Source organism: Rhineura floridana, chromosome 1 (assembly GCF_030035675.1).
Source record: "Rhineura floridana isolate rRhiFlo1 chromosome 1, rRhiFlo1.hap2, whole genome shotgun sequence".
NCBI classification, from domain to species: Eukaryota; Metazoa; Chordata; class Lepidosauria; order Squamata; family Rhineuridae; genus Rhineura; species Rhineura floridana.
The window spans coordinates 177,844,375-177,870,357 of record NC_084480.1 but is presented as its reverse complement, the minus strand read 5'-3'; the positions used below and the strand labels follow the sequence as shown (position 1 = coordinate 177,870,357).

Sequence of the window (25,983 nt, the reverse complement as noted above, 5' to 3'; positions counted from 1 at the left end):
TACCAATGAACATATATCTGCAGAGCAGTTGTTGAGATCCATTTCTTACTGTCAGTGTCAATTCATGGCACACAGTCCTAATTAATATGTTGAATTTAATGTTTAAATTTCAATAAATTTAAATGCAATGAAATGCTTTCATTCAGGCCTACAGTTCCATGAAATGAATAATTGCTTTTCTCTGATGTATACATCTCTTGTTTTGTCAAAAAAAATGTGCATTTTGCATACTACAGTATCAGTTAGATGAGCTCTCAGTTCAGAAGAAGCTTGTGTTAAAACCAGCAAGTGTTGAAACTAGAAGAACAAGGCTGTATTAGCTTTAATCTTCAGATGTTTTGTAAGAATCTGAGAGACTGGGCCAAGGAAATTCCAAGTGAAAAGATATTCATCCATTTCAGAAATGTTTGCATATGCTGTTTAGGCACTAAAGATGGTTCATATTCAGGAACAGCCATGATGAGGTGGGATAACAATGGTATATAGAACTGGGACATAAGCAAGTTAAAAATTGCTGTTCAAAAGATCCTGTTTTCAGAGTCTTTTATTCATTACACATGAAGGACTGGATCCTCCCATGTTTCTGGAGCAACGTTTCTCCAAATAGCTAGCTCAAGAATGCCTTTCTGTCCATTACATTTGTATATTAAGTTGCTCAGAGTAGCATATATAAGGTTATCACATTTTATCCTTAGAACAACTCTGTTTTGAGAGACAGTGACTTGACTAAGATCCATCTGGTTGGCTATTGGGATTTGAATCCGGGACTCACAGTCCACACTCAGACATGCTAGCCAATATACCACACTGACTGTTTCTGTGTTTGCAGGCAGATGAGAACTTCCTGATATGCTGGTACTAAAGTTGCACTGAAGTGCATGCAAGGCAACATTTTACGGCAAATTTGGAGATTCCTGCCCAAGAAAAATATTTGAGGAACTCTGAGGGAAGTAAAAAATAAGCTTTAATAAGACTAGCAGAATTTCTTAAGGGGTTCCAGATCTCCCTGACTAGGGCTCACAGACAATATGAATGCATGTTAGTCATGCAGCACAGTACTATGCATGTTATTGACCTCTCACCTGTATTAAAATTCCTCCCTTTTTGGATACAGTTTAAAAAAATCTCTTCCAGAAGTAGGGAAAGCTGATATATCCTGGGGCTAAAATTATGATTGAATTTGTCCAGCATGTATTTGGAGAATTTGTTCAGGAGAAACAACTCAGAATTTCTAATGGGGATAAAGGGTTAGATAAGATTAGTGAAATTTCTCAGGGCATTCCCTAGTTGATACATAGGTCAATTCCATTTTTATTTTATTTTATTTGCTACTTTTGTCTTGTTCAGGGCAGGATCTACAACCAGAGGAAAACTTCCTAGCACCTGAAGAAGGTCTTTGCATTTTGAGGGTCTGGTGAAGAGTTCTGGAATATATAAAAGCTTGCTTACTATTTTTGGCATTTTGACTGTTTCTAATAAGAGTATTGCCAAACTATGGATTTTGAAGCTTTTTCTTATGGACCAACACATCTGCCTTTGTTTTTCATTATATTGGTATCTTCAAATCTAACACAGCAAGCAAGATGAAAAAGAGCTTATTAAATTCAAGTTTGCTCAGTTTAAAGGAAAAGGCATGTTCTGTGTTAAGATATTACTTGAGAGAGATTGCACTAGAATGGCACCTAAATGATTAACAGTGCAATCCTCTGCTCAGAAGTACATACAACTATGTTTCATGGGACTTACTTTGAGGTACGTATACAGGGTTGTAGTCTTACCACACTTTCCTGGGAGTAAGCCCCATAGAGATGGTGGAAGTTACATCTGGGTAAACATGCATAGGATTGCACTGTAAATGGCAGAAAGATCTCCATTTGAAATCATCCAAAGAAATCTCTGATTATTGGGGGTGGGTGTGAAGTTCTCTACTTTTTCTATGTCTTGGCAAAACAAGAATTCCTTTAACATGGTATCACAATGGCACCTTACACCATGGAAGTTACCCATTATTTATGGAACAATTGAAGGTAGCTGTTGGTACTATAATGAGATTTCATGCATCTGGGGTGACAATACAATAAAATAAAACGTTTGGGGGTATAATCCTTGAAGTCCAGAGCAATATTAGGATTTTTATGCCAAATGTTTATGTGGCCTGTTAAATGATGCGAAGGATTGTGTAGTCAGAAAGAAAAATCAAGAGGTAGTCATAAATCCTTAGGAGCAGACAGACTAGTATATGCAAAATATTGGAATACAAGTACAATACCATAAGAAATAGTTAGAACAGTTATTAAAATTGTAAGATTAACTGCATGTAAAGCACAAATAAAGGACAGGAGGTGCTTGAAGAAGTAAACAGGGAGTGTCCCCTTGTCACAGATTATATGAACCGGAGAAATATGAGAGCAGAATATATAAAGAATTTGTGACTTGATACAAATGATGATGTCACATTATGCTGTGCTTAAGAGATTCTGCATAGATAATTTTAAACATATTTATGATACAATGCCTATGGGAAGTCCACATGCAGGATAAGGGTGCAATAGCACTCTGCTGCATGTGTGCTTTAGCAACTGGTATTTAAAGCAAACAGGATGACTCACTTGACCACATGTTCCCATAGTAACAGAAATGAGTGATGGACATAGAAGTGACCATAATCGCATGGAAACATGCTATGGATTTTGCACATCCTGCCTTGTACCCAAACAATGTATAAAATAAAAATAGATTTAAGAACATTTTTGAGGATGAAGATGGAGAATATTGTGTTGTTTGCAAGCTGTATATCCAGCTGTTGCTGTCAGGATAAATACTTTGAGGACAAAGTCACTTGGCTCCACAGTGATTTAGACACTAGTATTGTGGCAGTGCCAGCCGAGGTGTCCAATGCAACACTGAACCCAATGTTGTGGGATCAGTTCCAGTTAATGCAGCCTGATGATGCTTGCAGTGATGCACCTCATTAGATCCTTGTCCGTCCTGGCTTATTAAAGCTAGCCGGAGTGGGGTGACTGAATGTGTCACAGGTGTACATCTTTGCATGATGGTGTGATGCCCACTGCCCTTAAAGAGGCAGTGGTGCATCCACTTCTTAAAATGCCTACACTGGACCCAATGGAGTGTAACAACTATAGACCAGTTGCCAACACCCCTTTATTGGCAAAGGTGGTGGAGAAGGTGGTTGTAGAGCAATTGCAGGCATGCCTGGATGAGACTGATTATCTAGATCAGTGGTTTCCAACCTTTGTGTGTATGGGACCCCCCTTTGTAACTGCAAAAATTTGTGTGACCCCCCCCCACTAATTATAATTTTAGTCTCTGTTAATTGAAAAAATGGTGCATGGCAAAATCACATCTCCAAATGTCCCTTTGTCTCGGGTTGTCCCCCAAGTTGGCAAGGCTCATTTAACAATGACACAAAATTGAGCCTTCAGTGTCATTGGTCCAGTTCTCTGGAATGGTCTGCCAACAGAGATTCAGCAGGCACCTTCTGTTTTAACTTTAAAGTGCCTGCTGAAAACTTTTCTGTTTTGCCAGGCTTATGTAGTGCAGAGTGGTAAGCGGCGGTAATGCACCTGAAGCTCTGCTCATGGCCGCAGTTCGATTCCAACGGAAGGAGGAAGTTGAATCTCTGGTAAAAGGGTCAAGGTCCACTCCGCCTTCCATCCATCCGTGGTCGGTAAAATGAGTACCCGGCATATGCTGGGGGGTAAAGAAAGGCCGGGGACAGAACTGGCAATCCCACCCCATATATACGGTCTGCCTAGTAAACGTCGCAAGACATCACTCTAAGAGTCAGAAACGACTCGTACTATAAGTGCAGGGACACCTTTACTTTTTATGCAGGCAATTAAGAACATGCTTTTTTTTGCAACAGTTGACCTTTGTTTTTATTGTATTTTTAATGTGTGTTTTTTCTGTGGTGGTGGTGTTTTCAACATGTTGTAAACCGCTTTGATGTTTTTAATGAAATAGAGGTATACAAATGTTTTTATAAATAAATATCGGGTGCAGAGCCAATTCCACGAGAGGGCACCTGCACAACTTGTGGTCCAACAAGCCAAATGCAGCCAAACTGCTGCCATGTATATAGTAGATCAGGGAATCTCCCTTTTTATTACCTGCCTGGGACTGCAAAAAGGGGAGGTATTGTCAAGCTGTTGTCAGGATGAGCCACAACTAGATGGTCGTGTGGGAGATCCATGAACAGTTCTCTGATTTTTATATTTTAAGGTAAAAGCATGTGTGTGAGAGAGAGAGAGATCTACTTGGTGCTATAGCATTCAGGAAGGGGTTAATGCTGCTCCTAGATTATTTTCCTGACCTAAATCATTCCCTTAATCTACTGTTTACCTGATGGGGGGAAACATGCAGGCACTATACAGATATTTCCTGTGGAGCAAATAAGCTTTGGAGTGTGGTGTGTACATTAAATCACGTGTTCTCAAACGTTCAGCTCTTTGTCCCTGTAAAAATGGTATGGGAGCAGACAGTTAAAACCTCTCTGTCACCATCAATCCAGTTCTCCTTCCGTGGCTGCTTTTAACTTTTAAAAACCTTGATTATGAATCTCCTGTTTCATGCCTGGTTTGACCCTTGGTATACATATCTAGTTCCCTAACTAGTTGCATAACAAGTTATATGACCATGAGGTGAATGAGAAAAGCCACTCCAGGTGATACATTTTGGGCCATTTGGTTGGCAAATTGTCAGTTGTTTGATTCTGTGATTTTATGGTATCTTGTGATGTCCTCTGGCTTCTTAAGGACTCCCATCAAGTAATTTGAACAATAACGGAGTTAACGTTGTTACATATATGCAGCTATATCAGAAAGCTCTGCCCACTACAATACAGCCAGTCATCACATGCCGTTTTCTTTGAGCTGCCTCCTGGTAGTATCTCTCTCCAGTATTAGACCCCAAATACTTAAAGTAGTTTTGTATGCATTTGCTATACCAAGAGAGGGACCATTTGAATTTTTTCTTTGATATCAGAATGTCTTGGGCTAGCCTTGTTATATAGCTCAGAAAATGTAGGGTCCCTTTGTGTTATTATCATCCTTTAACAGGAGTTTTAAGTTTAAATTAATAGATTAATCACTAATGAGAAGCTTAACAGGGACAAAATTAAATGCAGTGCATAGTCCAGAGGTGGTGTGCCTGAGCAAAATCAACTCTACATAGAGTTAGACTGTAAGTCTTCACTTTCAGTGGTGGATTGAAGCATGTATTTTGGGGGTGGAATATAAACATAAATAAGTAAATTACATTTATTTTCAAGGGGAAAATGCTGACCCTAAGGTTCTGGTTCAGTTCCTACATAATGCTGAACCATGGTTTGGGCTGCAGGAACAAGGCCTCTGCTGTTGCACTCTGATTACACATTCCGTTGTTTGTGGCTGGGAATCCATATTTTGCCATTCATCAGAATCAGCAAACTATGTTTGACCTCCAAATCAGGATTGAACACCAGCTTTAATCCATGGCTTGACATCCTGTCTTAGAGGGAAAGTATACACCATAGTTTGCATTTCTCAAATACACCAGCAAACTGATTTTCCACAAACTGGTGAGTAACTGATCAAAACACATGAGAGCAGGGTTTGTTCCCATAACACCAAACCATGGTTTGGCATTACCTGAACTGACTCTCTACCTAAATTTTGTCCTATATTAACATCAAGATGTGCCGACCTCTTTGGACCAGTGGGCACATTTTGAATTTTGAAAAAGTGCTGTGGGCACCAGTTACAAAATGGCTGCTGTGGGGGCGTGGCATAACACAGAATTAGAGAGAGCACAGTCATTGTTGCTGCCCCGCCCCAAACAACCTCAGGCTTACCATGGGAAGTTAGCTATGTCCTGCTGATCCTTATTGTGGACATCACACAAAACTGATTTCTCTCTCATTCACACACAGTGGTGCTGTCGCTGTCTGTCTTCCATCTGGAAACCTGTGTCCTCACTGTGGGAGGCTGTGTGAATCCAGAATTGGCCTCCACAGTCACTTACAGACCCACTGTTAAAGACCTTACCCTGGAAGACAATCTTACTCGGCCAGGAGTGATCGCCAATGAAATGAATGATTGTGGAGATCACACAAAACTGATTTCTCTCTCATACACACACAGTGGTGCTGTCGCTCTCTAGTAACAACAGGCAGCATTCCTCAGTACTAGGAAAAATTTACATGGCTGCACAACACACTCTCACATGTCCGTGTGCACACACATACACTGAACAGATACAGACCACAGACACACATGCATCTCTAATTCACTCATTCATACTTGGTCGTAAGACTTCTGTTGTGTCAAAACCAACTCTCTTAAGATATGCACTTCACATACAAACAGTAGCAGCCAGTGGGTGGCCCAGGTGGGTCTCCTGGCTTCGCAACACCATGAATCACAGCCACTGACCAAGAGGAGGGGTGGAGGCACATGGCATCAGAGCCTATCCAACGCTCCTGCTGCCACATGCCAAGCTCCCTGCACCTTTCCCCTACCTCTTGGTCAGTGGCAGTGACCTGCAGTGTTGTGAAGTTGAGAGCACAACAGAGGGGGGGCCCATGCCGTCCCACTGGCCACTGCTACATATACATCTCTCCCTCTCTTTGTTCAAGTCCATCTCTCTCACACAAACCACACATGCACACAGACCACATATTCATGCATACCTCACTCTCCCCACTCCTGCATGCATACATACACTCTCCCTCTCTCTCTCCCATGCACGCACACAGGCCACACATCTCCCCATCTCACTCCCAAGTATATCTCTCCCTCTCTTACTTGTCTGCAAAAAAATTTCCAGGAGGGGAAGTAAAACACTGAAAGGGTGGAACAGACTAATTTCTCACACACAAAAGTTAGATGAATGGTTCATCCCAGGAAAGAAGCCCTTTGCAGGTGCCAGGTTAGCAATCCCTGAACATTATATCTATAATATAAATGCTTCATATGTTTTCATCTACTTCTGAGAAAGACAGCAGCCCTTGGCAAGATACTGTATGGCATTTTGTTTGATTTCCCCTGCCCCACTTTAAAAAAATGTTTTCTGTGATGGCAGCGATGCACTATAGTGGAAAAGGTTGCTTTACAACAACCACCCCTCATACTCCCCCACTGAAAAGAGATTTTACTTTTCTGATTAATGTATCCTTGATACAGCAGGATAATATGTTTCCTGAATATGGAATTCTTTAGTACAATGAGAATATCAGGGCTATGAATAATAGCCAGTATGATAACAGCAATAAATTACCCAATATGTGACTGGATTATCCTCTAAAATGTGAAGTGTTTCAAATTAAATTTGTTTATGACATCTGTAATTGTCTGCCACTTGGGCATGCTTCTCAGCAGGTTGAACAAGTGTGCCAAGCTTTAGAAGGTTTGAAATAAAAGAAGCATTTGGATTAACCTTGGTTCTTACTATTGTTACCGTGAAAGAGAAAGAGAGAGAGAAGCTACTACCTAGCAGAGCAACTGATAGCTCCCAGCCACCAGCCAGTTGAATTGCCACCTGCAACCCTGTATTTGCCACCACCCCCCACTCCATCTGCTGATTGGAACCCAGAGGACAAATCAGTTTCCCATCTGCAGTTTTCAGTTTAACACTCTGAGCTTCTATCTTATTTAAAGCTGCTGGAAGCATTCATCACAAGAGGCAGGCAACCAGAGTCAGGGGTGTGAATGAGTGGAACGACTGCTCTCCACTGTCTTGAGCTTTGTTGAAACAAAATAAAGCTTCAGTTCTGAACACCCTTCTTTCAGAGTACAGAATATTTTCAATGCCTTGTTGTTGCTATACGGCTTATGGTGGCCCTATGAATCTTTTTTAGATATATTCATAGCGTCTTCATGGTAAGAGATATTCAGAGGTAATTTACCATTGCCTTCCTCTAAGCCTATGGCACCCAGTATTCCCAGGCGGTCTCCCATCCAAGTACTAACCAGGCCTGACCCTGCTTAACTTCCAAGATCAGACAAGATCGAGCATGTTCTGGGAGATGCATAATTGTCTGCAGAGAGAGACATTTTCTCTTCCATGGCATTAGCTCATTAAATATAACTTATAAACAAGCTTGATTAATTGCAAAATACTCTACTTGCCTTGCCTTCTGATTAGAAGCTAAGTGGTAAAAATCTGTTGGTGAATCGACTTAGGTTAAGTTAAACTGATATTGTGAGGGGAGTTAAGCATCATTGAATAAACACTGAATGGTTTTACCAGTTAAGCAGTTGCTTCTATTGAAATCATTTTAATCTAAAACCACTTTAATTTTGGCTGGATTATGCTCTTGGTGTGTCATTTTTAAATATTTGTGTCCTCAACACTCCCACTCAAATGTTTTAGGAGACATGCCACCGCTGAAACATGAAAATTATGATAACTGCATTAAAAATAGCTCAGTACAGGAAAAAAACTTAATCATGTATTCATGCTTTATATATGTGGAATCCAATTGAAGGCCTTATGTTCATAGCTTTTGACCCAGTGGATGCTTTCAAGAACATAAAAAGAGGGAAGTAGTATTTGCCAATGTCATCCCCACCTAGGGTTGCCATATTCCAGTTCCACAAATCCGGGCAGGCTAATTTGCATATTATGCAAATTATTTGCATATTAATATTTGGATTGTCCAGTTGTTTTGTTTTTGTGCCTAGGAATTACCACCAAAAACTGGGGAAAGATGTGAGAAATCTTTTTTTTAAAAGCAACATTTTCAGCCTTAAATGCCGAGACTCTAGTTTCCAACACTATGGAATGTTGATTGATTGATTAAGAGGATTTATATCCTGCCCTTCTGCTGTTAAAAACAGAGCTCAGCACAGCTTACAAATATAATAAAAACAATAAAATACACAATCAATATAAAAACATAATAAAAATACAAAATAGCAACAAACATAAAGTAAGTCAGGGCAACAGTTATTTTAATGTTATTATAATGTTCAATTTTAATGTCAATATGTTCTATCTAATGTTTTTGTTTAATTTGCTGTTGTTCGTCACTGATTTTATTGTATATTGTATTTTAATCCTGTTTTGTTCACCGCCCAGAGAGCTACTCGCTATGGGCGGTTTAAAAATGAAACAAAATAAATAATAAATAAATAAATAAATAAACAGTACGGTTAACCATATACAATATATTTCAAAGATGTGGTGGGTGGAGAAAAACAAGAAGACAAAATGTTAGGAAAAGGAGTCTTTCACACCACATGCTCAGTTCTAAATACTGTTGCAGCAAGTTTCACAAGTTCCTCCAGTATTCCACTGGTGCAGGCACTCAGACATTCAAAGTATCTGTATGTTTCTTAGGTTTTATAAAAGCAGAGCTTTGCTTAACCCAAAATTTCTTCTCCCTTTGATCAACCACATCTACACAGGTTCCACCTCCATACTGTTATCACTAATAGTACAGCTTGAGGACTTTGACAAGGTGCTTGGACTGGTGCGTGCAACCACCTCTGTACTGGATCCTTGCCCCTCTTGGCTAGTGAAAGCTGGCAGGGCTGGAACAGCTGGCTGGGCCAGGGAAGTGATAAATGCCTCCTTGAGAGATGGAGTGGTCCCTAGTTGCTTAAAAGAGGCAGTAGTGAGACCACTCCTGAAGAAACCTTCCCTGGACCCAGATAATTTGAACAACTATAGACCGGTAGCGAATGTTCCATTCCTGGGCAAGGTCTTAGAACGGGTGGTCGCCAGCCAGCTCCAGGTGCTCTTGGATGAAACTGATTATCTAGATCCGTTTCAATCCGGTTTTAGGCCCGGTTTTGGCACTGAAACAGCATTGGTCGCCCTGTATGATGACCTATGTCGGGAGAGGGACAGAGGGAGTGTTACTCTGTTGATTCTCCTTGATCTCTCAGCTGCTTTTGATACCATCGACCATGGTATCCTTCTGGGGAGACTCATGGAGTTGGGAGTTGGAGGTACTGCTTGGCAGTGGTTCCGCTCCTACTTGGTGGATCGTCTCCAGAAGGCAGGGCTTGGGGAACATTGTTAGACACCCTGGACTCTCCATTGTGGAGTCCCGCAGGGATCGGTCCTGTCCCCTATGATTTTTAACATCTACATGAAGCCGCTGGGTGCGGTCATCAGGAGCTTTGGAGTGCGTTGTCATCAGTATGCTGATGACACGCAACTCTATTTCTCCTTTTCATCTTCCTCAGGTGAGGCTGTTAATGTGCTGAACCACTGCCTGGCCACGATAATGGACTGGATGAGAGCTAATAAACTGAGGCTCAATCCTGACAAGACAGACGCTGTTAGTGACTGCCTTCTCTGACCAGATGGTGGATGTTCAACCTGTTCTAGATGGGGTTACACTCCCCCTGAAGGAACAGGTTCGTAGCTTGGGGGTTCTTTTTGATCCATTCCTGTCTCTCGAGGCGCAGGTGGCCTCGGTGGCACGGAATGCATTCTACCACCTTCGGTTGGTAGCCCAGCTACGTCCCTATCTGGAAAGCGACGACCTCGCTTCAGTTGTGCATGCTCTGGTAACCTCTAGATTGGATTACTGCAATGCGCTCTACGTGGGGCTGCCTTTGAAGACAGTTTGGAAACTACAGCTAGTGCAAAACGCAGCTGCTAGACTGCTGATGAGGACTAGGCGGTCTGCACATATAACACCTGTTCTGGCTCATTTGCACTGGCTACCTATTTGTTTCCGGGCCAAATTCAAAGTGCTAGTTTTGACTTATAAAGCCTTACACGGTGCGGGACCACAATACCTAGCGGAACGCCTCTCCCAATATGAACCTACCCGTTCACTGCGTTCAACATCTAAGGCCCTCCTCCGAGCTCCGACTCACAGAGAAGCTCGGAGGGTAGTAACAACATCTAGGGCCTTTTCAGTGGTTGCCCCCAAATTATGGAATAGTCTTCCCGATGAGGTGCGCCTGGCGCCTACACTTTTATCTTTTCGGCGCCAGGTTAAAACCTTTTTATTCTCCCAGGGATTTTAATCTATTTGTGCTTTTAATGTATATCTGGCTGTTTACTTGTTTAATAATGTATATTTTACTGTTTTTGTAATTTTATTGTATTTTATCCATGTTGTGCACCGCCCTGAGAGCCCCCGGGCTGTGGGCGGTATATAAATCGAATAAAATAAATAAATAAATACTCAAAATGAAACTGGGCCTGGAAGTGTGCAACAACCCAACACATATCTTGCTAATTAGATTACCAATGCCAGGATGTCTGTCTTATCGACTACTCTCCTGCTCCACCCACCCACCGGGCATCATGAAAGACCCAGTCCTGGGCTCAGAAAGAAAATAAATATCTGGTCCTCTTCAAAGTACTGATAAGCCTCTTGTTTTAATTAAAATAGTAATTATAAATTCTTGCTGTTATCACTAATGGGAGTTAATTATCTTGCATATGCTGCTGTTGGTTCTATGGCTGTAACGGAGTGAGGTTAAAGATAAGTGAAATGCAAATAGGAAAAAAAAAAACACAAAAGGCAGTAACACTTTCCTAAATGTAATACCATACCAACCACAACAAGATTCCTATGAGTAAGGCAGAAAACGCAGCATCCCACAACCAGTCAGGATTCATAACCAAAAACCCAAACTAAAAAAATCCTAGCAGACAGTCAGCCAAGGTCACAGAAATCCCCATGCAGCACAACCTGACCTGGGGACTGCAGTTAATGCAGAATGCTGCAGCACAATTGCTGACATGAGTGAGATCCTATCAGCACATAATACCTCTGCTCTGAAATCTGCATTGGTTGCTGATTTGCTACCAGGCCAAGTTCAAGCTGTGCTTTCCATGTTATGGGTGCCACATAGTACTTGTTCTGCTCTTGTAAGAAATCAGTCCTGTAAAGTGGCAGCATCTACACTTTGGAACTCCTTGCCTATTGACATTAGGGAGACAGCTCTTTTCAGCACCTGCTAAAATCAGTTTTCTTGAGGCAAGCTTCTCCAGGCATGTGGAAGCTATTGTGTTTTTAAATCTGTTTTTAACTCATTGTTCGTTTTATTATTTTGAATGTTTTTAAGTATCTGTCCTTAATGCTTTTGCCAATAATTTTATTGTTTTAATTCTTTCTGTAAACCGCTTTGAGATTTTTTACAATAAAGCGGTATATAAATGTTGTAAATAAAAATAAATAAATAAATGTGGGAGTCACTGTGGCCCTTGAGTCTCTTCCCACTTTTAGGAAACAAGGAATCTGCCTTATACTGATTCAGGCCATTTCGTACCATAAGAACATAAGAAGAGCCTGCTGGATCAGGCCAGTGGCCCATCTAGTCCAGCATCCTGTTCTCACAGTGGCCAACCAGGTGCCTGGGGGAAGCCCGCAAGCAGGACCCGAGTGCAAGAACACTCTCCCCTCCTGAGGCTTCCGGCAACTGGTTTTCAGAAGCATGCTGCCTCTGACTAGGGTGGCACAGCACAGCCATCACGGCTAGTAGCCATTGATAGCCCTGTCCTCCATGAATTGGTCTAATCTTCTTTTAAAGCCGTCCAAGCTGGTGGCCATTACTGCATCTTCTGGGAGCAAATTCCATAGTTTAACTATGCGCTGAGTAAAGAAGTACTTCCTTTTGTCTGTCCTGAATCTTCCAACATTCAGCTTCCTTGAATGTCCACGAGTTCTAGTATTATGAGAAAGGGAGAAGAACTTTTCTCTATCCACTTTCTCAATGCCATGCATAATTTTATACACTTCTATCATGTCTCCTCTGACCCGCCTTTTCTCTAAACTAAAAAGCCCCAAATGCTGCAATCTTTCCTCATAAAGGAGTCGCTCCATCCCCTTGATCATTCTGGTTGCCCTCTTCTGAACCTTTTCCAACTCTATAATATCCTTTTTGAGATGAGGCGACCAGAACTGTACACAGTATTCCAAATGTGGCCGCACCATAGATTTATACAACGGCATTATGATATCGGCTGTTTTATTTTCAATACCTTTCCTAATTATCGCTAGCATGGAATTTGCCTTTTTCACAGCTGCCGCACACTGGGTCGACATTTTCATCGTGCTGTCCACTACAACCCCGAGGTCTCTCTCCTGGTCGGTCACCGCCAGTTCAGACCCCATGAGCGTATATGTGAAATGAAGATTGTTTGCTCCAATATGCATAATTTTACACTTGTTTATATTGAATTGCATTTGCCATTTTTCTGCCCATTCCCTCAGTTTGGAGAGATCTTTTTGGAGCTCTTCGCAATCCCTTTTTGTTTTAACAACCCTGAACAATTTAGTGTCGTCAGCAAACTTGGCCACTTCACTGCTCACTCCTAATTCTAGGTCATTAATGAACAAGTTGAAAAGTACAGGTCCCAATACCGATCCTTGAGGGACTCCACTTTCTACAGCCCTCCATTGGGAGAACTGTCCGTTTATTCCTACTCTCTGCTTTCTGCTTCTTAACCAATTCCTTATCCACAAGAGGACCTCTCCTCTTATTCCATGACTGCTAAGCTTCCTCAGAAGCCTTTGGTGAGGTACCTTGTCAAACGCTTTTTGAAAGTCTAAGTACACTATGTCCACTGGATCACCTCTATCTATATGCTTGTTGACACTCTCAAAGAATTCTAATAGGTTACTGAGACAGGACTTCCCTTGCAGAAGCCATGCTGGCTCTGCTTCAGCAAGGCTTGTTCTTCTATGTGCTTAATTAATCTAGCTTTAATAATACTTTCTACCAGTTTTCCAGGGACAGAAGTTAAGCTAACTGGCCTGTAATTTCCGGGATCCCCTCTGAATCCCTTTTTGAATATTGGCGTTACATTTGCCACTTTCCAGTCCTCAGGCACGGAGGAGGACCCGAGGGACAAGTTACATATTTTAGTTAGCAGATCAGCAATTTCACCTTTGAGTTCTTTGAGAACTCTCGGGTGGATGCCATCCGGGCCCGGTGATTTGTCAGTTTTTATATTGTCCATTAAGCTTAGAACTTCCTCTCTCGTTACCACTATTTGTCTCAGTTCCTCAGAATCCCTTCCTGCAAATGTTAGTTCAGGTTCAGGGATCTGCCCTATATCTTCCACTGTGAAGACAGATGCAAAGAATTCATTTAGCTTCTCTGCAATCTCCTTATCGTTCTTTAGTACACCTTTGACTCCCTTATCATCCAAGGGTCCAATCGCCTCCCTAGATGGTCTCCTGCTTTGAATGTATTTATAGAATTTTTTGTTGTTGGTTTTTATGTTCTTAGCAATGTGCTCCTCAAATTCTTTTTTAGCATCCCTTATTGTCTTCTTGCATTTCTTTTGCCAGAGTTTGTCTTTTTTATTTTCTTCATTCGGACAAGACTTCCATTTTCTGAAGGAAGACTTTTTGCCTCTAAGAGCTTCCTTGACTTTGCTCGTTAACCATGCTGGCATCTTCTTGGCCCTGGCGGTACCTTTTCTGATCTGCAGTATGCACTCCAGTTGAGCTTCTAATATAGTGTTTTTAAACAACTTCCAAGCAATTTCGAGTGATGTGACCCTCTGGACTTTGTTTTTCAGCTTTCTTTTCACCAATCCCCTCATTTTTGTGAAGTTTCCACTTTTGAAGTCAAATGTGACCGTGTTGGATTTTCTTGGCAATTGGCCATTTACATGTATGTTTAATTTAATAGCACTGTGGTCACTGCTCCCAATTGGTTCAACAACACTTACATCTCGCACCAGGTCCCGATCCCCACTGAGGATTAAGTCCAGGGTTGCCGTCCCTCTGGTCGGTTCCATGACCAACTGGTCTAGGGAATAGTCATTTAGAATATCTAGAAACTTTGCTTCTTTGTCATGACTGGAACACATATGCAGCCAGTCTATGTCCGGGTAGTTGAAGTCACCCATTACTACCACATTTCCTAGTTTGGATGCTTCCTCAATTTCATATCTCATCTCAAGGTCTCCCTGAGCATTTTGATCAGGGGGACGATAGATCGTTCCCAGGATTAAGTCCCTCCTGGGGCATGGTATCACCACCCACAACGATTCTGTGGAGGAGTCTGCCTCTTTTGGGGTTTCGAGCTTGCTGGATTCAATGCCTTCTTTCACGTATAGAGCGACTCCGCCACCAATACGTCCTTCCCTGTCCTTCCGATATAGTTTATATCCAGGGATAACCGTATCCCACTGGTTTTCTCCATTCCACCAGGTGTGCGTTATGCTCACTATATCAATGCTCTCCTCTAAGACCAAGCACTCCAGTTCTCCCATCTTGGTTCGGAGGCTCCTAGCATTAGCGTACAGGCACTTGTAAGCAGTGTCTCTCTTCAAGTGTCTTTGGCACTTGTGGTTTGGACTGTGGTAATTTTGCTCTTCTGAATTTATATGCTGTGCCCTTGCTCTCACAATGCCTACTTCTAGGCCTACCCCTTTTAAAATTTCATCATTTCTTTGGTTTTTATCCCAGGGGGGAGGTTTATTCCGAACCGGACCTTTCTCAGCTCCTGTCGGGTTTCCCCCCTCAGTCCATGATTTCTTAAATGCAGTACCATACCAACCACAACAAGATTCCTATGAGTAAGGCAGAAAACTAAGCATCTCACAACCAGTCAGGATTCCTAACCAAAAACCAAAAATATGATAAATGAAGAAATATTTATATATGCATGACTATCAAATATATTTATTATTTACACAAACTGTAAAGATATTTATAGTGCAATCCTAGGTTTATTTATTCAGAAGATAGTTCCAGTGTATTCAGTGGGGCCTACTCAAACAGGGACAGAAATGCAACCTCAAGTGATAAGCAACTTCATTCACACAACCCAAAATTCTGAATAATGCCACTTTACGCTGTTTTGCAACTGTTTATACTTGTTTTTATGGTTACTGGATTTTAAATGGCTTTATTTCTTGTTGTGAGCTGCCTTGGTTTCCAACCCTACCTCACAGGGTTGTTGGAAAGACTCCATACACGCACGCACACACACACACACACACTGCAGATGTATAAATACATACAGCCCATATAATAGTTTATTGTCAAACCAGTTGGTCATTGCAGAAAAATCAGTATTAGTTTTAAAAAATCAGTATTACTTTCCTACAGAATAAAAACTGTAATACCTAAGTAACCCCTGCCTACTTGCTTTAAAATAGGACTGGGGGGACGACAGAAAGAGTTAGAACACAAACACAATTCTTTTTTACATGCACTCCAAAGTCCCATTGATTTTCAGTACATTCATAACCATGTCTACTCAAGAGTAAGTCCTATTGAATTCAGTGAGATTTACTCTGGGCATATGGGATTAGCAATGCTTTTACCCCCACAAAAGCAAGTATTGGGAAGGTTTTCAAAACACTGCCCAGGATCTGACTCCTGCACACAAGAGGAAAAAAACCTGAAATGTATATACTTACCCAATTTATGAGATTTTCAAATAAACGGGGGGAAACCACCATTTTGTTTTCTAGACACTGCCTCAGGTCAATGAAACTGAAACACAACCCTGGCTTCACTGATTGGCTGCAATCCTGAATGGGTGGGGTTAAAGCTACGAAGTGCTATAGTATACAGTACTGTTTAAAGAAAGATTTAACAGTCGGGGGCTGTGATGTTCCTGTATTAATGTAAATATGGTAAGTGCTGTTTGTATAGAAGATATATGGTAAGTGGAGTGAAAGAGGAGGGGGGAGTAGATGAGCAGTAGAATGCTGGATGATTGGCTGAGCGTTTGAATGGCTGAGAGTATAAATGGAAGAATGACAGTTGAATCTGGGTGGGTTGTTTTGGTGGTGTTTGGAGGGTGGGTGTTAGTTGGTGGATGTGAGAGGAAGAAGGTGTTTGGTGGTGGATGTCAGGAGAGTGTGGAGAAAGAGGGAGTGGGAGTTCTAGTTAATAAAAAGACAAGTATCACAGGAATAGATGAAACGATATGCTTATGTACCATTATAAAAGTAATCTTGTTATTTCTGATATTTAATAAATACTATTTTGGTTTACCGAAGGCCTGATCCTTGGCTGGGGTTTTCACAGACCAGAAGGGAGGGCAAGGTCATTACCAAGGCTGAAAGGAAACAGTAACGAATGGTGGCAGCGGTGAAGAGAAGAATAACATTACAAGTATCCAGAGCAACCCAGAGTTATATGTGTAATCTATATAGATACCAAGGGGTTGGGAACAGCATACGCACGCAGTCACAAAAGTAACCAGATAGAGAGAGACTCAGGCAAAGTCTCTGGGAATATTGGTTACAGGATGTGACTGGTGGTGCTGCCTAGCAGGGGGATCTAGTGAGATCTGTGCTAGAGCGGAGAGAGAAACCATATAAAGGACAGTCCGGACTGGTGGATTCCCTGGTGGTGCCTAGTGAAAGGCAGTAGCCACAAGCAGGTAGGAACCTGACAGGGAGAGCCAGGGAAGGGCGTCACATGTGGTGGCTGTAGCGGTGGGATACGAACAAAAGAGAGTCCCTAAAAGTGGTGTGGCAAAAAGAAATAACAAATAAAGATTACTTGTGAGAGTGACTGGCAAAGAGTGTGTGGCAAAGAGTGAGTGAACTCCAACACTATGGCTGAATATATAAAGATGAAAAGAGAGGAGCTGGTGGAGAAGTGCATAACATTCAATTTACCTCACGAGGGTAAAGGAGTAGACGAATTGCGAGTAGCACTAATAGCTTTTACAACTGTCCAGCAAAAACAGCCTGTCAGGGAAGAGACCCCAGAAGGGTATTCAAGCAATCCCGCTTATATAGAGTATTTGAGAGAGAAGTTAAGATGGGAGCATGAGTTGGAAACTGAGAGATTGAGGAGGGAGGCTGAGGAAAAAGACAAGCAGAGGGTCTTTGAAACGGATGAGAAAGAAAAGCAGTGGGAGTTGGAAATTGAGAGATTGAGAATGCATACTGAAAGAATGAGAATGGGGTTTGAGGAGAGGGAGAAGCAACGAGCATTGGATGCTGAGATACAGGTGGAAAAGTTAAAGTTTGAAAGAGAGAAGTTTCATTCTGATGAAACAAGAAAGGACAGAAATGAAACCAAAATAAAGGTTACACCAAAAGATTTTGCAGTGTTTGAGCCGGGACAAGATCCACAGATTTACCTCAGCACATTCGAAAAGGCAGCTCAGATGTGGGGGCTACCGGAGGATAAATATATGCAATATTTATGAAACCTGATCAAAGGGGAATTGGCAGAGGTATACCAATATTTCCCCTCAAACAGGCCTGTCACATATGCCGAATTTAAAGAGGCAGTATACAAAAGGTTCAGACTGGAACCTGACTATTTTAGAAAGTTATTCCGAAACTGTCAGATCCAAGCAGGGAGGTCTTTTGTTGAACTGGGAGCAAAGTTGATGGATATATTTGGAAAGTGGATGAGTAGTGCCAAAGCTCAGTCAGTGGAAGAGGTGAAAAGCCTCATGATACTGGATCAATTATTCCATCAGTTACCACCAGAAATAAGGCTCCTAGTCAAAGACCGTTCCCCTACATCGGTGCAGGAGGCCGCAGAGATGGCAGATCACTTCGCCTCCAATAGAACTGGCTGGGTGGGGAAAACATCAAGAGAGTTTAAACCCAGACCATATAATGGTGGCAGAAAGGATGTAGTACCACAGCGAGTGAGTCCTCCAATAAAATCTGAAGGGCACAGGACACACCAGAGTGGATCTGTGTACCCTAAAATGGAGGAGAAATTATACTATAAATGTGGTAGACCGGGGCACCTATGTTTTCAATGTGAGGTTGCCAACCCCATTGGTAATCCTGCTCAGGGAAGGGCAGTGAAAACAGAACCAAAAGAGCTGGAAACGAAAAAGGTTCAGTTCTGCCAGATAAACTGGACAGAAGTAAAAGACTTTGATTCGAGTCTAAGAGAAGAAGTGAGTGTGCAAGGGGCAAATTATTGGGCATTGCTTGATACTGGTGCCGCTCAGACGTTACTGAGGCCAGATTTAATAAAATCTGAGGAACTATTACCTCAGGAAACGGTGACTATCCAAGGAGTGAGAGGTGAACCAGAAAGCATACCCATGGCCCTAATAAGAATAAAGTGGAGAGGTAGGGAGGAAAAATATAAAGTAGGTATTAATGCCCAACAACAAAGAACCAGTGATACTGGGAAGAGATGTTATGGGGGCACAAGGAAAAATATATGTGGTGACCAGACGACAACTTGGCAAAGAAACAGAAGCCATGTTAAAAGAGGCTGAGGAAAACAGGGTGGAACCTGTTATGGAGCCTAAGGTCACCATAGCAACCTTTGGCAGGCCTGCTGAAAGAGACAAACTGTATCAAATGGTCTCTAGTGAAGAGGCAGAGCAGTTCAGGGAAGAGCTGGATAAAGATACAAGTTTGAAGCAAATAAAGGACCAAGCCCTGACACAAAAGATTCCCTTTACTGACAAACTGAGGAATCAAATTGTGTGTGAAAATGCGATTTTATATAGACTGTGGATGCTTGCTGAGAGAGAGAATGAATGTGAACCAGTGAAACAAATGATGGAAGTTGTGCAAAAGAATTTAAGTCAAGCTCAGCAGAAGCAAAGTTACTGGTATGACAGAACAGCCAGAGAACGTGTGTATGATGTGGGAGATATGGTTATGGCATTCATACCCAGGTAATTCATACACACGATAAATTACAGGCCAACTGGGAGGGACCATATACCATAAGGGAAAAGCTTGACACAGTGACGTATGTGATAACCACAGACCAATTAAAAAAGCATAAAGTGGTTCATGTAAATATGTTGAAACCTTATCATACCAGGGATGCAAAGGTGTTGCAAGTTACCTTATTCCCTGAGGGAAGCGGGACTGAACTTCCAGTTTTGGTACAGGAAAGCAAAGACAAAGGAGGGGTAGATCAATTGGAATGGTCAGATGAGGTGAAGGAAGAAGTAAAGGAAGAGATTCTGAGAGTTTTGAAAAATTATGGAGATCTCTTTAGCAATAAACCTGGCCGAACCAGTATAGCCAGACATTCCATTGATACTGGAAATCATGCCCCAATCAGATCTGTTCCGTACCGTGTGAATGGGAAAGTTTTGAGTGACTAGAACTAGGAGTGATCAGGGAATCCATCAGTCCCTGGGCCTCAAGTATTGTGCTGGTTCCGAAAAAAGATGGAACCACAAGATTTTGTATTGATTATCGTTTAATCAATAAAATTACTGTCCCAGATGCGTATCCTATGCCTAGGGTGGACGCAATGTTAGAGTTATTGGGGGCAGCAAGCATTATCTCTACGATAGATCTCTGTAAAGGATTTTGGCAGATGGAACTAAACGAGCAATCCAGAGCCAAAACTGCCTTCAGTACAGATGGGTTATATGAGTTTGTGACTTTACCCATGGGACTAAGGAACTCACCAAGTTCATTTCAGAGGCTAATTAATACTGTGTTGTGAGGCATGCAGATTTTGCAGTGGCCTATATAGATGACGTCGCCATTTTTAGCAAGTCGGTGCCTGAGCATGTCCAACACCTGACGGCAGTATCAGAGACATTAAAGAAAGCAGGGCTAACAATAAAAGCTAAGAAGTGTCAGTTTGGGTTGAATGAAGTAATCTATTTAGGACATAAGGTGGGGAGTGGAAAAATAACCCCCTTATGGAGCAAAGTTGAGGCAATACAATCGTGGCCTATCCCCTTAACTAAGAAACAAGTTAGGGCATTTTTAGGTGTGGCTGGTTTTTACCGAAAGTTTGTGAAAGATTTTGGGGAAATTGCAACCCCCTTGCATGAGCTGACAAAGAAAAAGTGTGCTGAGCGTGTGGTATGGACGGATGAATGTCAAAAGGCTTTTGACCTTCTGAAGCAAGCCTTGTGCCAAGGACCTATATTAATAGCACCGGATTATGAGCAACCATTCATCGTGGCTACGGATGCGTCGGATCTCGCGCTGGGAGTCGTCTTGCTGCAGGAGAGAGAAGGCACCAGACATCCAGTGGCATATCTTAGTCGCAAGCTGACGTCGAGAGGGAAGAATTATTCGTCGGTCCAAAAGGAGTGCCTAGCAGTCGTGTGGGGACTGAGCAAGTTGCGCCCATACGTGTGGGGACGAAGATTTACGGTGACGACGGATCATCGGGCCTTGTTATGGTTACAGACTATGAAAAATCATAACACTATGCTGCAGAGGTGGTCCTGGGCTCTACAAGACTACCAAGTGGACTTCAAGTTCATTAAAGGCAAGGACAATGTATTGGCCGATGGACTTTCAAGGCAGGTGGCCGGGACTGCAGTGACGTGACCCAGAAGTAGGAACAAAAAAGACGTTTTCCCCATAGAGACTTGTTTTATTGTTAACGCGACGTATGAATCCTAGAGCGGGAATAATACTTTGCCGTTATTTTTAAGGGGGGGGAAATGTGATGTTCCTGTATTAATATAAATATGGTAAGTGCTGTTTGTATAGAAGATATATGGTAAGTGGAGTGAAAGAGGAGGGGGAGTAGATGAGCAGTAGAATGCTGGATGATTGGCTGAGCGTTTGAATGGCTGAGAGTATAAATGGAAGAATGACAGTTGAATCTGGGTGGGTTGTTTTGGTGGTGTTTGGAGGGTGGGTGTTGGTGGATGTGAGAGGAAGAAGGTGTTTGGTGGTGGATGTCAGGAGAGTGTGGAGAAAGAGGGAGTGGGAGTTCTAGTTAATAAAAAGACAAGTATCACAGGAATAGATGAAACGATATGCTTATGTACCATTATAAAAGTAATCTTGTTATTTCTGATATTTAATAAATACTATTTTGGTTTACCGAAGGCCTGATCCTTGGCTGGGGTTTTCACAGACCAGAAGGGAGGGCAAGGTAATTACCAAGGCTGAAAGGAAACAGTAACGAATGGTGGCAGAGGTGAAGAGAAGAAGAATAACATTACAAGTATCCAGAGCAACCCAGAGTTATATGTGTAATCTATATAGATACCAAGGGGTTGGGAATAGCATACGCATGCAGTCACAAAAGTAACTAGATAGAGAGAGACTCAGGCAAAGTCTCTGGGAATATTGGTTACAGGACGTGACTGGTGGTGCTGCCTAGCAGGGGGATCTAGTGAGATCTGTGCTAGAGCGGAGAGAGAAACCATATAAAGGACAGTCCGGACTGGTGGATTCCCTGGTGGTGCCTAGTGAAAGGCAGTAGCCACAAGCAGGTAGGAACCTGACAGGGAGAGCCAGGGAAGGGCGTCACAGGGGCAGCTGACGTTTTTATGTATATTTCGAGAACCGGACCACCTAGAAACTTTTTTTAAAAAATAAAAGCTGAGAATCCGGGCCACCTAAGGAGCTAGCCGGGCGCCGGGTGGCATGCAAAGAATCTGGGTAAAACCCGGCTAACCGGGCAATATGGCAACCCTATCCCCACCACCTCCCAAAAATTGGCTCCAGAAAGTTGAGAGACATTCCAGAACAAGGTTGAAGGTGGGAGGGTGAACTGGCAAAACTCACCTTTCCTATTTTTCTTTTGGTGGATTTTTTTAAATCTTGGATCAAAAACCTTTCTGTGAGCCAAAGGGCAACCATTGGATTCCACCCTATAGTAAGTGTTCACAAACCTTCCCAGTTTGATCTTGTGTACTATTCATGCAGCCAGGAGCCTATTCTTGGCAGCTCTTCCAGATGAAGATCCAAAGCAGATAGACAGAAATTTGTTCCCCTGGAGGGCAGCTGAAATTGAGGAGAAAAGTCATTCTCATCAGGGTATTTAAGAGCACTGTGACCAGCTGCAAGAAAGTCCTTTAGAAGTGGGATTCAGCCACTCAATTCAAGCTCTGATCACCTTTATTCTGGATTATTACAACATGCTCTATGTTATAGTTGCCTCTGAAAATGTCCTAGAAGCTTCCACTGATGCAGAATGCAGAGACCCAGGTGTTATCAAGAGTTCAACAGGGACAACATGTCCCATTTTGGTACAGCTGCACTAGTTACCTATTATATTCTGGGCACAACTCAAAATTTTGCTATTTACCCTACACAGCCTCCTTAGAGAAAAGGCCTCTTCCATTAACTATTTCTTCCTTTTCCTTCCAGACAATCTGGAAAGCACTGCTCTTTATGAGTTCCTTCCTTTTATGAATTAAGGCTTGCATGTCACAATGACAGTAACTCATACACTGTCTCTGGAAACTGACAGCCACAATACCATTCACCAGTAATGCTCCTCCCCATCAGACACGCATGAAGAGCACCAATGAAACTGCAGCAACATCAGGAACACTGGCTGATGATGTCATCCAACCCATTCACTACTTCATTCCACACAGAATGGATAAGCAGGCTGCTTGGAAAAACAAGCAAGCATTTGCACCTCAGTAGCTTGCACAGTGCATGATTAGGAGGACTGGACTGCATGTCAAACTTACATAATATGGGGCAACCTCTTCTCTTATAGTGGGAGTAAATTCCACCCTTAGCACCAGTACTCCAGTACAGAGAGTAAAGTACAATAGCTAGTGGTGACCTTCCATAGCATAGAAGGCAATGTATGATAATGGGAAAAAATGGGAAAAGCGTTTGACAAGGTACCTCACCAAAGGCTTCTGAGGAAGCTTAGCAGTCATGGAATAAGAGGAGAGGTCCTCTTGTGGATAAGGAATTGGTTAAGAAGCAGAAAGCAGAGAGTAGGAATAAACGGACAGTTCTCCCAATGGAGGGCTGTAGAAAGTGGAGTCCCTCAAGGATCGGTATTGGGACCTGTACTTTTCAACTTGTTCATTAATGACCAAGAATTAGGAGTGAGCAGTGAAGTGGCCAAGTTTGCTCACGACACTAAATTGTTCAGGGTTGTTAAAACAAAAAGGGATTGCGAAGAGCTCCAAAAAGACCTCTCCAAACTGAGTGAATGGGCGGAAAAATGGCAAATGCAATTCAATATAAACAAGTGTAAAATTATGCATATTGGAGCAAAAAATCTTAATTTCACATATACGCTCATGGGGTCTGAACTGGCGGTGACCGACCAGGAGAGAGACCTCGGGGTTGTAGTGGACAGCACGATGAAAATGTCGACCCAGTGTGCGGCAGCTGTGAAAAAGGCAAATTCCATGCTAGCAATAATTAGGAAAGGTATTGAAAATAAAACAGCCGATATCATAATGCCGTTGTATAAATCTATGGTGCGGCCGCATTTGGAATACTGTGTACAGTTCTGGTTGCCTCATCTCAGAAAGGATATTATAGAGTTGGAAAAGGTTCAGAAGAGGGCAACCAGAATGATCAAGGGGATGGAGCGACTCCCTTACGAGGAAAGGTTGCAACATTTGGGGCTTTTTAGTTTAGAGAAAAGGCGGGTCAGAGGAGACATGATAGAAGTGTATAAAATTATGCATGGCATTGAGAAAGTGGATAGAGAAAAGTTCTTCTCCCTCTCTCATAATACTAGAACTCGTGGACATTCCAAGAAGCTGAATGTTGGAAGATTCAGGACAGACAAAAGGAAGTACTTCTTTACTCAGCGCATAGTTAAACTATGGAATTTGCTCCCACAAGATGCAGTAATGGCCACCAGCTTGGATGGCTTTAAAAGAAGATTAGACAAATTCATGGAGGACAGGGCTATCAATGGCTACTAGCCATGATGGCTGTGCTCTGCCACCCTAGTCAGAGGCAGCATGCTTCTGAAAACCAGTTGCCGGAAGCCTCAGGAGGGGAGAGTGTTCTTGCACTCGGGTCCTGCTTGCGGGCTTCCCCCAGGCACCTGGTTGGCCACTGTGAGAACAGGATGCTGGACTAGATGGGCCACTGGCCTGATCCAGCAGGCTCTTCTTATGTTCTTATGTTCTTATGTTCTTAAATCTAGGGGAATAGCAGCCAAAGCACTATAGCCACCATGAAAGCACATCGTAACCTCTCTGAATGCAGTGGCTCACTATAGGAGGTATGCAGGAGGTGTGGTCACCCTGTCTCAAAGCACCCCATTACATTCTGCATTGTGCACAACTAACATAAACGGCCAGACACCATGGAATCTGCAGTTGCAGTCTGGGAAACAGAGGCTTAACAGAAGAAACCACAGCCACTATACCAACAAGGTAAAAACAAGCACCAACTGCAAAGAATGGTTGCTCATCCACTTGTTATCGCGTGTGAAAGAAAAATATATCCCGTTAAATAAAAAATATTTTTTGTGCCAGCTAAAGGCTACCCAGATGTGTAATTTTAACATGTAATTTATTGTGCATATACTTCTGGTTTTACTTACATTTTGATAAAATTTTAGGTTCTTGTTTTTAATGTTCAATGTTTTCAGTATTTTAATATTTTCTTTTTTGTTTAGATCACATTGAGGTTATGGTGGATTAACCAATATATTTATCATGTTAACTGGGTTTTTTCCAATTAAATAAAAAACTTCGACAGAGTGTGGAACTGAGTCCTGCCCTTGGTAGCTAGAGTTGCTCCTTCCTGTTCCTCCTGTGCAGCCATGTTTTTTGTACCTTGACATGCTTCTGCAGACTTTCAAAGGCAGATGAGTATTGTTATTATTTTATTATTTTATTTATTAGATTTGCTGTATATCCTGCCCTTCCTTCCAGTAGGAGCCCAGTATATAAGCCAGACCTCTGGAGAGGGATTGCTCTTTACAGCAGGAGGCTTTGAATCCCAGCTCCTGGTCTAGAAAGTAACTGCAGGGTAGACAAAAATATGCTTGTTGCAGAATAATTGTTAAAGCTATTTTTATACTGCCTTTCAATGATATTCTAAGGGCAGTTTGCAAGACAGAATAAAACAATGAAAATATGAATAACAACCAAAATAATAAAGGGCTACAAAATCATAAAAGCACCATATATACAGTTTACTAAGCATTCTAAAAAGGTTGAAAAAAACAAAGGTCTTAGCCTGGAACCAAAAAGGCAATAAGGTAGGTGTCAGGTGAACCTCTTGACAAAGTGTTCCACACTGGGGTGCCATCACTGAGAAGGCCCTCTTTCTAATACTCACCTCAAATGACAGGGAAATGCATGGGAGACCCTCTACTGAAATACTTCATGAATGGATAGATGCATATGGAGACATGTCTTTCAAGTGCCTTGG

At 42.2% G+C, this 25,983-nt stretch overlaps 1 protein-coding gene across 1 annotated transcript in view; it reads right to left on the bottom strand.

Annotated features, from left to right (window-relative positions):
* Positions 1 to 22,520, bottom strand: part of KIZ (kizuna centrosomal protein) — a 165,566-nt gene extending 143,046 nt beyond the window's left edge. Inside the window, exon 1 of the mRNA XM_061587989.1 lies at positions 22,500 to 22,520. The gene's annotated coding sequence lies outside the window, so the exon portion shown is untranslated. The remainder of the gene's footprint in view (positions 1 to 22,499) is intronic.
* Between the last annotated feature and the right edge of the window lie 3,463 nt (positions 22,521 to 25,983).